Raw genomic sequence first — 14,757 nt, 5'->3', positions numbered from 1 at the left:
TGAGAGGTTTGGCCGTCAAAACAGAAGGCTTTTTATCACGGGAAAGGAAATCAGCCCAAAAAACTTAACCGGCAGAAAAATATTTTTTTGAAAAAATCCCTAAGCCCCGGGGTCACAATTTCATCAAAAATCTGACTTTCGGCAATTAACTCAAACATGGTGCCAAACGGTTTCAAATGCTCCCGTGAGAGGTTTGGCGGTCGAAACAGAAGGCTTTTTATCACGGAAAAAGAAATCAGCCCAAGACAACTTAACCGGCAGAAAAAGATTTTTTTGAAAAAATCCCTAAGCCCCGGGGTCACAATTTCATCAAATATCTGACATTCGGCTATTCACTCAAACATGGTGCCAAACGGTTGCAAATGCTCCCCTGAGAGGTTTGGCGGTCGAAACAGACGGCTTTTTATCACGGGAAAAGAAATCAGCCCAAGACAACTTAACCGGCAGAAAAAGATTTTTTTGAAAAAATCCCTAAGCCCCGGGGTAACAATTTCATCAAAAATCTGACTTTCGGCAATTAACTCAAAAATGGTGCCAAACGGTTGCAAATGCTCCCCTGAGAGGTTTGGCGGTCGAAACAGAAGGCTTTTTATCACGGGAAAGGAAATCAGCCCAAAAAACTTAACCGGCAGAAAAATATTTTTTTGAAAAAATCCCTAAGCCGCGGAGTCACAATTTCATCAGAAATCTGACTTTCGGCATTTCACTCAAAAATAGTGCCAAACGGTTGCAAATGCTCCCATGAGAGGTTTGGCGGTCGAAACAGAAGGCTTTTTATCAAAGGAAAAGAAATCAGCCCAAGACAACTTAACCGGCAGAAAATTTTTTTTTGAAAAAATCCCTAAGCCCCGGGGTCACAATTTCATCAAAAATCAGACTTTCGGCAATTCACTCAAAAATGGTGCCAAACGGTTGCAAATGCTCCCCTGAGAGGTTTGGCCGTCAAAACAGAAGGCTTTATATCACAAAGCAAGAAATCAACCATGGACAACTTACCGGCAGAAAAATGGTGCCAAACGGTTGCAAATGCTCCCCTGAGAGGTTTGGCGGTCGAAACAGAAGGCTTTTTATCACGGGAAAGGAAATCAGCCCAAAAAACTTAACCGGCAGAAAATTTTTTTTTTGAAAAAATCCCTAAGCCCCGGGGTAACAATTTCATCAAATATCTGACATTCGGCTATTCACTCAAACATGGTGCCAAACGGTTTCAAATGCTCCCCTGAGAGGTTTGGCGGTCGAAACAGAAGGCTTTTTATCACGGAAAAAGAAATCAGCCCAAGACAACTTAACCGGCAGAAGAAGATTTTTTTGAAAAAATCCCTAAGCCCCGGGGTAACAATTTCATCAAATATCTGACATTCGGCTATTCACTCAAACATGGTGCCAAACGGTTGCAAATGCTCCCCTGAGAGGTTTGGCGGTCGAAACAGAAGGCTTTTTATCACGGGAAAAGAAATCAGCCCAAGACAACTTAACCGGCAGAAAAAGATTTTTTTGAAAAAATCCCTAAGCCCCGGGGTAACAATTTCATCAAAAATCTGACTTTCGGCAATTAACTCAAAAATGGAGCCAAACGGTTGCAAATGCTCCCCTGAGAGGTTTGGCCGTCAAAACAGAAGGCTTTTCATCACGGGAAAGGAAATCAGCCCAAAAAACTTAACCGGCAGAAAAATATTTTTTTGAAAAAATCCCTAAGCCGCGGAGTCACAATTTCATCAGAAATCTGACTTTCGGCATTTCACTCAAAAATAGTGCCAAACGGTTGCAAATGCTCCCATGAGAGGTTTGGCGGTCGAAACAGAAGGCTTTTTATCAAAGGAAAAGAAATCAGCCCAAGACAACTTAACCGGCAGAAAAAGATTTTTTTGAAAAAATCCCTAAGCCCCGGGGTCACAATTTCATCAAAAATCAGACTTTCGGCAATTCACTCAAAAATGGTGCCAAACGGTTGCAAATGCTCCCCTGAGAGGTTTGGCCGTCAAAACAGAAGGCTTTATATCATGGGAAAAGAAATCAGCCCAAGACAACTTAACCGGCAGAAAAAGATTTTTTTGAAAAAATCCCTAAGCCCCGGGGTAACAATTTCATCAAAAATCTGACTTTCGGCAATTCACTCAAAAATGGTGCCAAATGGTTGCAAATGCTCCCCTGAGAGGTTTGGCGGTCGAAACAGAAGGCTTTTTATCACGGGAAAGGAAATCAGCCCAAAAAACTTAACCGGCAGAAAAATATTTTTTTGAAAAAATCCCTAAGCCGCGGAGTCACAATTTCATCAGAAATCTGACTTCCGGCAATTCACTCAAAAATCGTGCCAAACGGTTGCAAATGCTCCCCTGAGATGTTTGGCCGTCAAAACAGAAGGCTTTATATCACAAAGCAAGAAATCAACCATGGACAACTTAACGGCAGAAAAATGGTGCCAAACGGTTTCAAATGCTCCCCTGAGAGGTTTGGTGGTCGAAACAGAAGGCTTTTTATCACGGGAAAAGAAATCAGCCCTCGAAAACTTAACCGGCAGAAAAAGATTTTTTTGAAAAAATCCCTAAGCCCCGGGGTCACAATTTCATCAAATATCTGACATTCGGCTATTCACTCAAACATGGTGCCAAACGGTTGCAAATGCTCCCCTGAGAGGTTTGGCGGTCGAAACAGAAGGCTTTTTATCACGGGAAAGGAAATCAGCCCAAAAAACTTAACCGGCAGAAAAATATTTTTTTGAAAAAATCCCTAAGCCGCGAAGTCACAATTTCATCAGAAATCTGACTTTCGGCATTTCACTCAAAAATAGTGGCAAACGGTTGCAAATGCTCCCATGAGAGGTTTGCCGGTCGAAACAGAAGGCTTTTTATCAAAGGAAAAGAAATCAGCCCAAGACAACTTAACCGGCAGAAAAATATTTTTTTGAAAAAATCCCCAAGCCGCGGAGTCACAATTTCATCAGAAATCTGACTTTCGGCATTTCACTCAAGAATAGTGCCAAACGGTTGCAAATGCTCCCCTGAGAGGTTTGGCGGTCGAAACAGAAGGCTTTTTATCACGGGAAAAGAAATCAGCCCAAGACAACTTAACCGGCAGAAAAAGATTTTTTTGAAAAAAACCCCAAGCCGCGGAGTCACAATTTCATCAGAAATCTGACTTTCGGCATTTCACTCAAGAATAGTGCCAAACGGTTTCAAATGCTCCCCTGAGAGGTTTGGCGGTCGAAACTGAAGGCTTTTTATCACAGGAAAAGAAATCAGCCCTCGAAAACTTAACCGGCAGAAAAAGATTTTTTTGAAAAAATCCCTAAGCCCCGGGGTCACAATTTCATCAAAAATCTGACATTCGGCTATTCACTCAAACATGGTGCCAAACGGTTGCAAATGCTCTCCTGAGAGGTTTGGCGGTCGAAACAGAAGGCTTTTTATCACGGGAAAGGAAATCAGCCCAAAAAACTTAACCGGCAGAAAAAGATGTTTTTGAAAAAAAACCCAAGCCGCGGAGTCACAATTTCATCAGAAATCTGACTTTCGGCATTTCACTCAAGAATAGTGCCAAACGGTTTCAAATGCTCCCCTGAGAGGTTTGGCGGTCGAAACAGAAGGCTTTTTATCACGGGAAAAGAAATCAGCCCAAGACAACTTAACCGGCAGGAAAAGATTTTTTTGAAAAAATCCCTAAGCCCCGGGGTCACAATTTCATCAAAAATCTGACTTTCGGCAATTCACTCAAAAATTGTGCCAAACGGTTGCAAATGCTCCCCTGAGAGGTTTGGCGGTCGAAACTGAAGGCTTTTTATCACAGGAAAAGAAATCAGCCCTCGAAAACTTAACCGGCAGAAAAAGATTTTTTTGAAAAAATCCCTAAGCCCCGGGGTCACAATTTCATCAAAAATCAGACTTTCGGCAATTCACTCAAAAATCGTGCCAAATGGTTGCAAATGCTCCCCTGAGAGGTTTGGCCGTCAAAACAGAAGGCTTTTTATCATGGGAAAGGAAATAAGCCCAAAAAACTTAACCGGCAGAAAAATATTTTTTTGAAAAAATCCCTAAGCCCCGGGGTCACAATTTCAACAAAAATCTGACTTTCGGCAATTAACTCAAAAATGGTCCCAAACGGTTTCAAATGCTCCCGTGAGAGGTTTGGTGGTCGAAACAGAAGGCTTTTTATCACGGAAAAAGAAATCAGCCCTCGAAAACTTAACCGGCAGAAAAAGATTTTTTTGAAAAAATCCCTAAGCCCCGGCGTCACAATTTCATCAAATATCTGACATTCGGCTATTCACTCAAACATGGTGCCAAACGGTTGCAAATGCTCCCCTGAGAGGTTTGGCGGTCGAAACAGAAGGCTTTTTATCACGGGAAAAGAAATCAGCCCAAGACAACTTAACCGGCAGAAAAAGATTTTTTTGAAAAAATCCCTAAGCCCCGGGGTAACAATTTCATCAAAAATCTGACTTTCGGCAATTCACTCAAAAATGGTGCCAAACGGTTGCAAATGCTCCCCTGAGAGGTTTGGCGGTCGAAACAGAAGGCTTTTTGTCACCGGAAAGGAAATCAGCCCAAAAAACTTAACCGGCAGAAAAATATTTTTTTAAAAAAAATCCCTAAGCCGCGGAGTCACAATTTCATCAGAAATCTGACTTTCGGCATTTCAGTCTAAAATAGTGCCAAACGGTTGCAAATGCTCCCATGAGAGGTTTGGCGGTCGAAACAGAAGGCTTTTTATCAAAGGAAAAGAAATCAGCCCAAGACAACTTAACCGGCAGAAAAAGATTTTTTTGAAAAAATCCCTAAGCCGCGGAGTCACAATTTCATCAAAAATCAGACTTTCGGCAATTCACTCAAAAATGGTGCCAAACGGTTGCAAATGCTCCCCTGAGAGGTTTGGCCGTGAAAACAGAAGGCTTTATATCACAAAGCAAGAAATGAACCATGGACAACTTAACGGCAGAAAAATGGTGCCAAACGGTTGCAAATGCTCCCCTGAGAGGTTTGGCGGTCGAAACAGAAGGCTTTTTATTACGGGAAAGGAAATCAGCCCAAAAAACTTAACCGGCAGAAAAATATTTTTTTAAAAAAATCCCTAAGCCCCGGGGTCACAATTTCATCAAATATCTCACATTCGGCTACTCACTCAAAAATGGTCCCAAACGGTTGCAAATGCTCCCGTGAGAGGTTTGGCGGTCGAAACAGAAGGCTTTTTATCACGGGAAAAGAAATCAGCCCTCGAAAACTTAACCGGCAGAAAAAGATTTTTTTGAAAAAATCCCTAAGCCCCGGGGTCACAATTTCATCAAATATCTGACATTTGGCTATTCACTCAAACATGGTGCCAAACGGTTGCAAATGCTCCCCTGAGAGGTTTGGCGGTCGAAACAGAAGGCTTTTTATCACGGGAAAAGAAATCAGCCCAAGACAACTTAACCGGCAGAAAAAGATTTTTTTGAAAAAATCCCTAAGCCCCGGGGTAACAATTTCATCAAAAATCTGACTTTCGGCAATTCACTCAAAAATGGTGCCAAACGGTTGCAAATGCTCCCCTGAGAGGTTTGGCGGTCGAAACAGAAGGCTTTTTGTCACCGGAAAGGAAATCAGCCCAAAAAACTTAACCGGCAGAAAAATATTTTTTTAAAAAAAATCCCTAAGCCGCGGAGTCACAATTTCATCAGAAATCTGACTTTCGGCATTTCAGTCTAAAATAGTGCCAAACGGTTGCAAATGCTCCCATGAGAGGTTTGGCGGTCGAAACAGAAGGCTTTTTATCAAAGGAAAAGAAATCAGCCCAAGACAACTTAACCGGCAGAAAAAGATTTTTTTGAAAAAATCCCTAAGCCGCGGAGTCACAATTTCATCAAAAATCAGACTTTCGGCAATTCACTCAAAAATGGTGCCAAACGGTTGCAAATGCTCCCCTGAGAGGTTTGGCCGTGAAAACAGAAGGCTTTATATCACAAAGCAAGAAATGAACCATGGACAACTTAACGGCAGAAAAATGGTGCCAAACGGTTGCAAATGCTCCCCTGAGAGGTTTGGCGGTCGAAACAGAAGGCTTTTTATTACGGGAAAGGAAATCAGCCCAAAAAACTTAACCGGCAGAAAAATATTTTTTTAAAAAAATCCCTAAGCCCCGGGGTCACAATTTCATCAAATATCTCACATTCGGCTACTCACTCAAAAATGGTCCCAAACGGTTGCAAATGCTCCCGTGAGAGGTTTGGCGGTCGAAACAGAAGGCTTTTTATCACGGGAAAAGAAATCAGCCCTCGAAAACTTAACCGGCAGAAAAAGATTTTTTTGAAAAAATCCCTAAGCCCCGGGGTCACAATTTCATCAAATATCTGACATTTGGCTATTCACTCAAACATGGTGCCAAACGGTTGCAAATGCTCCCCTGAGAGGTTTGGCGGTCGAAACAGAAGGCTTTTTATCACGGGAAAAGAAATCAGCCCAAGACAACTTAACCGGCAGAAAAAGATTTTTTTGAAAAAATCCCTAAGCCCCGGGGTAACAATTTCATCAAAAATCTGACTTTCGGCAATTAACTCAAAAATGGTGCCAAACGGTTGCAAATGCTCCCCTGAGAGGTTTGGCCGTCAAAACAGAAGGCTTTATATCACAAAGCAAGAAATCAACCATGGACAACTTAACGGCAGAAAAATGGTGCCAAACGGTTGCAAATGCTCCCCTGAGAGGTTTGGCGGTCGAAACAGAAGGCTTTTTATCACGGGAAAGGAAATCAGCCCAAAAAACTAAACCGGCAGAAAAATATTTTTTTGAAAAAATCCCTAAGCCCCGGGGTCACAATTTCATCAAAAATCTGACTTTCGGCAATTAACTCAAAAATGGTCCCAAACGGTTTCAAATGCTCCCGTGAGAGGTTTGGTGGTCGAAACAGAAGGCTTTTTATCACGGAAAAAGAAATCAGCCCTCGAAAACTTAACCGGCAGAAAAAGATTTTTTTAAAAAAAAATCCCTAAGCCGCGGAGTCACAATTTCATCAGAAATCTGACTTTTTATCACGGGAAAAGAAATCAGCCCAAGACAACTTAACCGGCAGAAAAAGATTTTTTTGAAAAAATCCCTAAGCCCCGGGGTCACAATTTCATCAAAAATCTGACTTTCGGCAATTCACTCAAAAATGGTGCCAAACGGTTGCAAATGCTCCCCTGAGAGGTTTGGCCGTCGAAACTGAAGGCTTTTTATCACAGGAAAAGAAATCAGCCCTCGAAAACTTAACCGGCAGAAAAAGATTTTTTTGAAAAAATCCCTAAGCCCCGGGGTCACAATTTCATCAAAAATCAGACTTTCGGCAATTCACTCAAAAATCGTGCCAAATGGTTGCAAATGCTCCCCTGAGAGGTTTGGCCGTCAAAACAGAAGGCTTTTTATCATGGGAAAGGAAATCAGCCCAAAAAACTTAACCAGCAGAAAAATATTTTTTTGAAAAAATCCCTAAGCCCCGGGGTCACAATTTCATCAAAAATCTGACTTTCGGCAATTAACTCAAAAATGGTCCCAAACGGTTTCAAATGCTCCCGTGAGAGGTTTGGTGGTCGAAACAGAAGGCTTTTTATCACGGAAAAAGAAATCAGCCCTCGAAAACTTAACCGGCAGAAAAAGATTTTTTTAAAAAAAAATCCCTAAGCCGCGGAGTCACAATTTCATCAGAAATCTGACTTTTTATCGCAGGAAAAGAAATCAGCCCAAGACAACTTAACCGGCAGAAAAAGATTTTTTGGAAAAAATCCCTAAGCCCCGGGGTCACAATTTCATCAAAAATCTGACTTTCGGCAATTCACTCAAAAATGGTGCCAAACGGTTGCAAATGCTCCCCTGAGAGGTTTGGCGGTCGAAACTGAAGGCTTTTTATCACAGGAAAAGAAATCAGCCCTCGAAAACTTAACCGGCAGAAAAAGATTTTTTTCAAAAAATCCCTAAGCCCCGGGGTCACAATTTCATCAAAAATCAGACTTTCGGCAATTCACTCAAAAATCGTGCCAAATGGTTGCAAATGCTCCCCTGAGAGGTTTGGCCGTCAAAACAGAAGGCTTTTTATCATGGGAAAGGAAATCAGCCCAAAAAACTTAACCAGCAGAAAAATATTTTTTTGAAAAAATCCCTAAGCCCCGGGGTCACAATTTCAACAAAAATCTGACTTTCGGCAATTAACTCAAAAATGGTCCCAAACGGTTGCAAATGCTCCCGTGAGAGGTTTGGCGGTCGAAACAGAAGGCTTTTTATCAAAGGAAAAGAAATCAGCCCAAGACAACTTAACCGGCAGAAAAAGATTTTTTTGAAAAAATCCCTAAGCCCCGGGGTCACAATTTCATCAAAAATCAGACTTTCGGCATTTCACTCAAAAATGGTCCCAAACGGTTTCAAATGCTCCCGTGAGAGGTTTGGTGGTCGAAACAGAAGGCTTTTTATCACGGGAAAAGAAATCAGCCCTCGAAAACTTAACCGGCAGAAAAAGATTTTTTTGAAAAAATCCCTAAGCCCCGGGGTCACAATTTCATCAAATATCTGACATTCGGCTATTCACTCAAACATGGTGCCAAACGGTGGCAAATGCTCCCCTGAGAGGTTTGGCGGTCGAAACAGAAGGCTTTTTATCACGGGAAAAGAAATCAGCCCAAGACAACTTAACCGGCAGAAAAAGATTTTTTTGAAAAAATCCCTAAGCCCCGGGGTCACAATTTCATCAAAAATCAGACTTTCGGCAATTAACTCAAAAATGGTGCCAAACGGTTGCAAATGCTCCCCTGAGAGGTTTGGCCGTCAAAACAGAAGGCTTTATATCACAAAGCAAGAAATCAACCATGGACAACTTAACGGCAGAAAAATGGTGCCAAACGGTTGCAAATGCTCCCCTGAGAGGTTTGGCGGTCGAAACAGAAGGCTTTTTATCACAGGAAAGGAAATCAGCCCAAAAAACTAAACCGGCAGAAAAATATTTTTTTGAAAAAATCCCTAAGCCCCGGGGTCACAATTTCATCAAAAATCTGACTTTCGGCAATTAACTCAAAAATGGTCCCAAACGGTTTCAAATGCTCCCGTGAGAGGTTTGGTGGTCGAAACAGAAGGCTTTTTATCACGGAAAAAGAAATCAGCCCTCGAAAACTTAACCGGCAGAAAAAGATTTTTTTTAAAAAAAATCCCTAAGCCGCGGAGTCACAATTTCATCAGAAATCTGACTTTTTATCACGGGAAAAGAAATCAGCCCAAGACAACTTAACCGGCAGAAAAAGATTTTTTTGAAAAAATCCCTAAGCCCCGGGGTCACAATTTCATCAAAAATCTGACTTTCGGCAATTCACTCAAAAATGGAGCCAAACGGTTGCAAATGCTCCCCTGAGAGGTTTGGCGGTCGAAACTGAAGGCTTTTTATCACAGGAAAAGAAATCAGCCCTCGAAAACTTAACCGGCAGAAAAAGATTTTTTTCAAAAAATCCCTAAGCCCCGGGGTCACAATTTCATCAAAAATCAGACTTTCGGCAATTCACTCAAAAATCGTGCCAAATGGTTGCAAATGCTCCCCTGAGAGGTTTGCCCGTCAAAACAGAAGGCTTTTTATCATGGGAAAGGAAATCAGCCCAAAAAACTTAACCAGCAGAAAAATATTTTTTTGAAAAAATCCCTAAGCCCCGGGGTCACAATTTCATCAAAAATCTGACTTTCGGCAATTAACTCAAAAATGGTCCCAAACGGTTTCAAATGCTCCCGTGAGAGGTTTGGTGGTCGAAACAGAAGGCTTTTTATCACGGAAAAAGAAATCAGCCCTCGAAAACTTAACCGGCAGAAAAAGATTTTTTTAAAAAAAAATCCCTAAGCCGCGGAGTCACAATTTCATCAGAAATCTGACTTTTTATCACGGGAAAAGAAATCAGCCCAAGACAACTTAACCGGCAGAAAAAGATTTTTTTGAAAAAATCCCTAAGCCCCGGGGTCACAATTTCATCAAAAATCTGACTTTCGGCAATTCACTCAAAAATGGTGCCAAACGGTTGCAAATGCTCCCCTGAGAGGTTTGGCCGTCAAAACAGAAGGCTTTATATCACGGGAAAAGAAATCAGCCCAAGACAACTTAACCGGCAGAAAAAGATTTTTTTGAAAAAATCCCTAAGCCCCGGGGTAACAATTTCATCAAAAATCTGACTTTCGGCAATTCACTCAAAAATGGTGCCAAATGGTTGCAAATGCTCCCCTGAGAGGTTTGGCGGTCGAAACAGAAGGCTTTTTATCACGGGAAAGCAAATCAGCCCAAAAAACTTAACCGGCAGAAAAATATTTTTTTGAAAAAATCCCTAAGCCGCGGAGTCACAATTTCATCAGAAATCTGACTTCCGGCAATTCACTCAAAAATCGTGCCAAACGATTTCAAATGCTCCCCTGAGATGTTTGGCCGTCAAAACAGAAGGCTTTATATCACAAAGCAAGAAATCAACCATGGACAACTTAACGGCAGAAAAATGGTGCCAAACGGTTTCAAATGCTCCCCTGAGAGGTTTGGTGGTCGAAACAGAAGGCTTTTTATCACGGGAAAAGAAATCAGCCCTCGAAAACTTAACCGGCAGAAAAAGATTTTTTTGAAAAAATCCCTAAGCCCCGGGGTCACAATTTCATCAAATATCTGACATTCGGCTATTCACTCAAACATGGTGCCAAACGGTTGCAAATGCTCCCCTGAGAGGTTTGGCGGTCGAAACAGAAGGCTTTTTATCACGGGAAAGGAAATCAGCCCAAAAAACTTAACCGGCAGAAAAAGATGTTTTTGAAAAAAAAACCAAGCCGCGGAGTCACAATTTCATCAGAAATCTGACTTTCGGCATTTCACTCAAGAATAGTGCCAAACGGTTTCAAATGCTCCCCTGAGAGGTTTGGCGGTCGAAACTGAAGGCTTTTTATCACAGGAAAAGAAATCAGCCCTCGAAAACTTAACCGGCAGAAAAAGATTTTTTTGAAAAAATCCCTAAGCCCCGGGGTCACAATTTCATCAAAAATCTGACATTCGGCTATTCACTCAAACATGGTGCCAAACGGTTGCAAATGCTCCCCTGAGAGGTTTGGCGGTCGAAACAGAAGGCTTTTTATCACGGGAAAGGAAATAAGCCCAAAAAACTTAACCGGCAGAAAAATATTTTTTTGAAAAAATCCCTAAGCCCCGGGGTCACAATTTCAACAAAAATCTGACTTTCGGCAATTAACTCAAAAATGGTCCCAAACGGTTTCAAATGCTCCCGTGAGAGGTTTGGTGGTCGAAACAGAAGGCTTTTTATCACGGAAAAAGAAATCAGCCCTCGAAAACTTAACCGGCAGAAAAAGATTTTTTTGGAAAAATCCCTAAGCCCCGGCGTCACAATTTCATCAAATATCTGACATTCGGCTATTCACTCAAACATGGTGCCAAACGGTTGCAAATGCTCCCCTGAGAGGTTTGGTGGTCGAAACAGAAGGCTTTTTATCACGGGAAAAGAAATCAGCCCAAGACAACTTAACCGGCAGAAAAAGATTTTTTTGAAAAAATCCCTAAGCCCCGGGTAACAATTTCATCAAAAATCTGACTTTCGGCAATTCACTCAAAAATGGTGCCAAACGGTTGCAAATGCTCCCCTGAGAGGTTTGGCGGTCGAAACAGAAGGCTTTTTGTCACCGGAAAGGAAATCAGCCCAAAAAACTTAACCGGCAGAAAAATATTTTTTTGAAAAAATCCCTAAGCCGCGGAGTCACAATTTCATCAGAAATCTGACTTTCGGCATTTCAGTCTAAAATAGTGCCAAACGGTTGCAAATGCTCCCATGAGAGGTTTGGCGGTCGAAACAGAAGGCTTTTTATCAAAGGAAAAGAAATCAGCCCAAGACAACTTAACCGGCAGAAAAAGATTTTTTTGAAAAAATCCCTAAGCCGCGGAGTCACAATTTCATCAAAAATCAGACTTTCGGCAATTCACTCAAAAATGGTGCCAAACGGTTGCAAATGCTCCCCTGAGAGGTTTGGCCGTGAAAACAGAAGGCTTTATATCACAAAGCAAGAAATGAACCATGGACAACTTAACGGCAGAAAAATGGTGCCAAACGGTTGCAAATGCTCCCCTGAGAGGTTTGGCGGTCGAAACAGAAGGCTTTTTATTACGGGAAAGGAAATCAGCCCAAAAAACTTAACCGGCAGAAAAATATTTTTTTAAAAAAATCCCTAAGCCCCGGGGTCACAATTTCATCAAATATCTCACATTCGGCTACTCACTCAAAAATGGTCCCAAACGGTTGCAAATGCTCCCGTGAGAGGTTTGGCGGTCGAAACAGAAGGCTTTTTATCACGGGAAAAGAAATCAGCCCTCGAAAACTTAACCGGCAGAAAAAGATTTTTTTGAAAAAATCCCTAAGCCCCGGGGTCACAATTTCATCAAATATCTGACATTCGGCTATTCACTCAAACATGGTGCCAAACGGTTGCAAATGCTCCCCTGAGAGGTTTGGCGGTCGAAACAGAAGGCTTTTTATCACGGGAAAAGAAATCAGCCCAAGACAACTTAACCGGCAGAAAAAGATTTTTTTGAAAAAATCCCTAAGCCCCGGGGTCACAATTTCATCAAAAATCAGACTTTCGGCAATTAACTCAAAAATGGTGCCAAACGGTTGCAAATGCTCCCCTGAGAGGTTTGGCCGTCAAAACAGAAGGCTTTATATCACAAAGCAAGAAATCAACCATGGACAACTTAACGGCAGAAAAATGGTGCCAAACGTTTGCAAATGCTCCCCTGAGAGGTTTGGCGGTCGAAACAGAAGGCTTTTTATCACGGGAAAGGAAATCAGCCCAAAAAACTAAACCGGCAGAAAAATATTTTTTTGAAAAAATCCCTAAGCCCCGGGGTCACAATTTCATCAAAAATCTGACTTTCGGCAATTAACTCAAAAATGGTCCCAAACGGTTTCAAATGCTCCCGTGAGAGGTTTGGTGGTCGAAACAGAAGGCTTTTTATCACGGAAAAAGAAATCAGCCCTCGAAAACTTAACCGGCAGAAAAAGATTTTTTTTAAAAAAAATCCCTAAGCCGCGGAGTCACAATTTCATCAGAAATCTGACTTTTTATCACGGGAAAAGAAATCAGCCCAAGACAACTTAACCGGCAGAAAAAGATTTTTTTGAAAAAATCCCTAAGCCCCGGGGTCACAATTTCATCAAAAATCTGACTTTCGGCAATTCACTCAAAAATGGTGCCAAACGGTTGCAAATGCTCCCCTGAGAGGTTTGGCCGTCGAAACAGAAGGCTTTTTATCACGGGAAAAGAAATCAGCCCAAAAAACTTAACCGGCAGAAAAAGATTTTTTTGAAAAAATCCCTAAGCCGCGGAGTCACAATTTCATCAGAAATCTGACTTCCGGCAATTCACTCAAAAATCGTGCCAAACGGTTGCAAATGCTCCCCTGAGATGTTTGGCCGTCAAAACAGAAGGCTTTATATCACAAAGCAAGAAATCAACCATGGACAACTTAACGGCAGAAAAATGGTGCCAAACGGTTTCAAATGCTCCCCTGAGAGGTTTGGTGGTCGAAACAGAAGGCTTTTTATCACGGGAAAAGAAATCAGCCCTCGAAAACTTAACCGGCAGAAAAAGATTTTTTTGAAAAAATCCCTAAGCCCCGGGGTCACAATTTCATCAAATATCTGACATTCGGCTATTCACTCAAACATGGTGCCAAACGGTTGCAAATGCTCCCCTGAGAGGTTTGGCGGTCGAAACAGAAGGCTTTTTATCACGGGAAAAGAAATCAGCCCAAGACAACTTAACCGGCAGAAAAAGATTTTTTTGAAAAAATCCCTAAGCCCCAGGGTTACAATTTCATCAAAAATCTGACTTTCGGCAATTAACTCAAAAACGGTGCCAAAGGGTTGCAAATGCTCCCGTAAGAGGTTTGGCGGTCGAAACAGAAGGCTTTTTATCACGGGGAAGCAAATCAGCCCAAAAAACTTAACCGGCAGAAAAATATTTTTTTGAAAAAATCCCCAAGCCGCGGAGTCACAATTTCATCAGAAATCTGACTTTCGGCATTTCACTCAAGAATAGTGCCAAACGGTTGCAAATGCTCCCCTGAGAGGTTTTGCGGTCGAAACAGAAGGCTTTTTATCACGGGAAAAGAAATCAGCCCAAGACAACTTAACCGGCAGAAAAAGATTTTTTTGAAAAAAACCCCAAGCCGCGGAGTCACAATTTCATCAGAAATCTGACTTTCGGCATTTCACTCAAGAATAGTGCCAAACGGTTTCAAATGCTCCCCTGAGAGGTTTGGCGGTCGAAACTGAAGGCTTTTTATCACAGGAAAAGAAATAAGCCCTCGAAAACTTAACCGGCAGAAAAAGATTTTTTTGAAAAAATCCCTAAGCCCCGGGGTCACAATTTCATCAAAAATCTGACATTCGGCTATTCACTCAAACATGGTGCCAAACGGTTGCAAATGCTCCCCTGAGAGGTTTGGCGGTCGAAACAGAAGGCTTTTTATCACGGGAAAGGAAATCAGCCCAAAAAACTTAACCGGCAGAAAAAGATGTTTTTGAAAAAAACCCCAAGCCGCGGAGTCACAATTTCATCAGAAATCTGACTTTCGGCATTTCACTCAAGAATAGTGCCAAACTTTTTCAAATGCTCCCCTGAGAGGTTTGGCGGTCGAAACTGAAGGCTTTTTATCACAGGAAAAGAAATCAGCCCTCGAAAACTTAACCGGCAGAAAAAGATTTTTTTGAAAAAATCCCTAAGCCCCGGGGTCACAATTTCATCAAAAATC

The sequence above is a fragment of the Podarcis raffonei genome, chromosome 5, assembly GCF_027172205.1.
Source record: "Podarcis raffonei isolate rPodRaf1 chromosome 5, rPodRaf1.pri, whole genome shotgun sequence".
Classification (NCBI taxonomy): Eukaryota; Metazoa; Chordata; class Lepidosauria; order Squamata; family Lacertidae; genus Podarcis; species Podarcis raffonei.
This window is presented reverse-complemented; position numbering follows the sequence as displayed.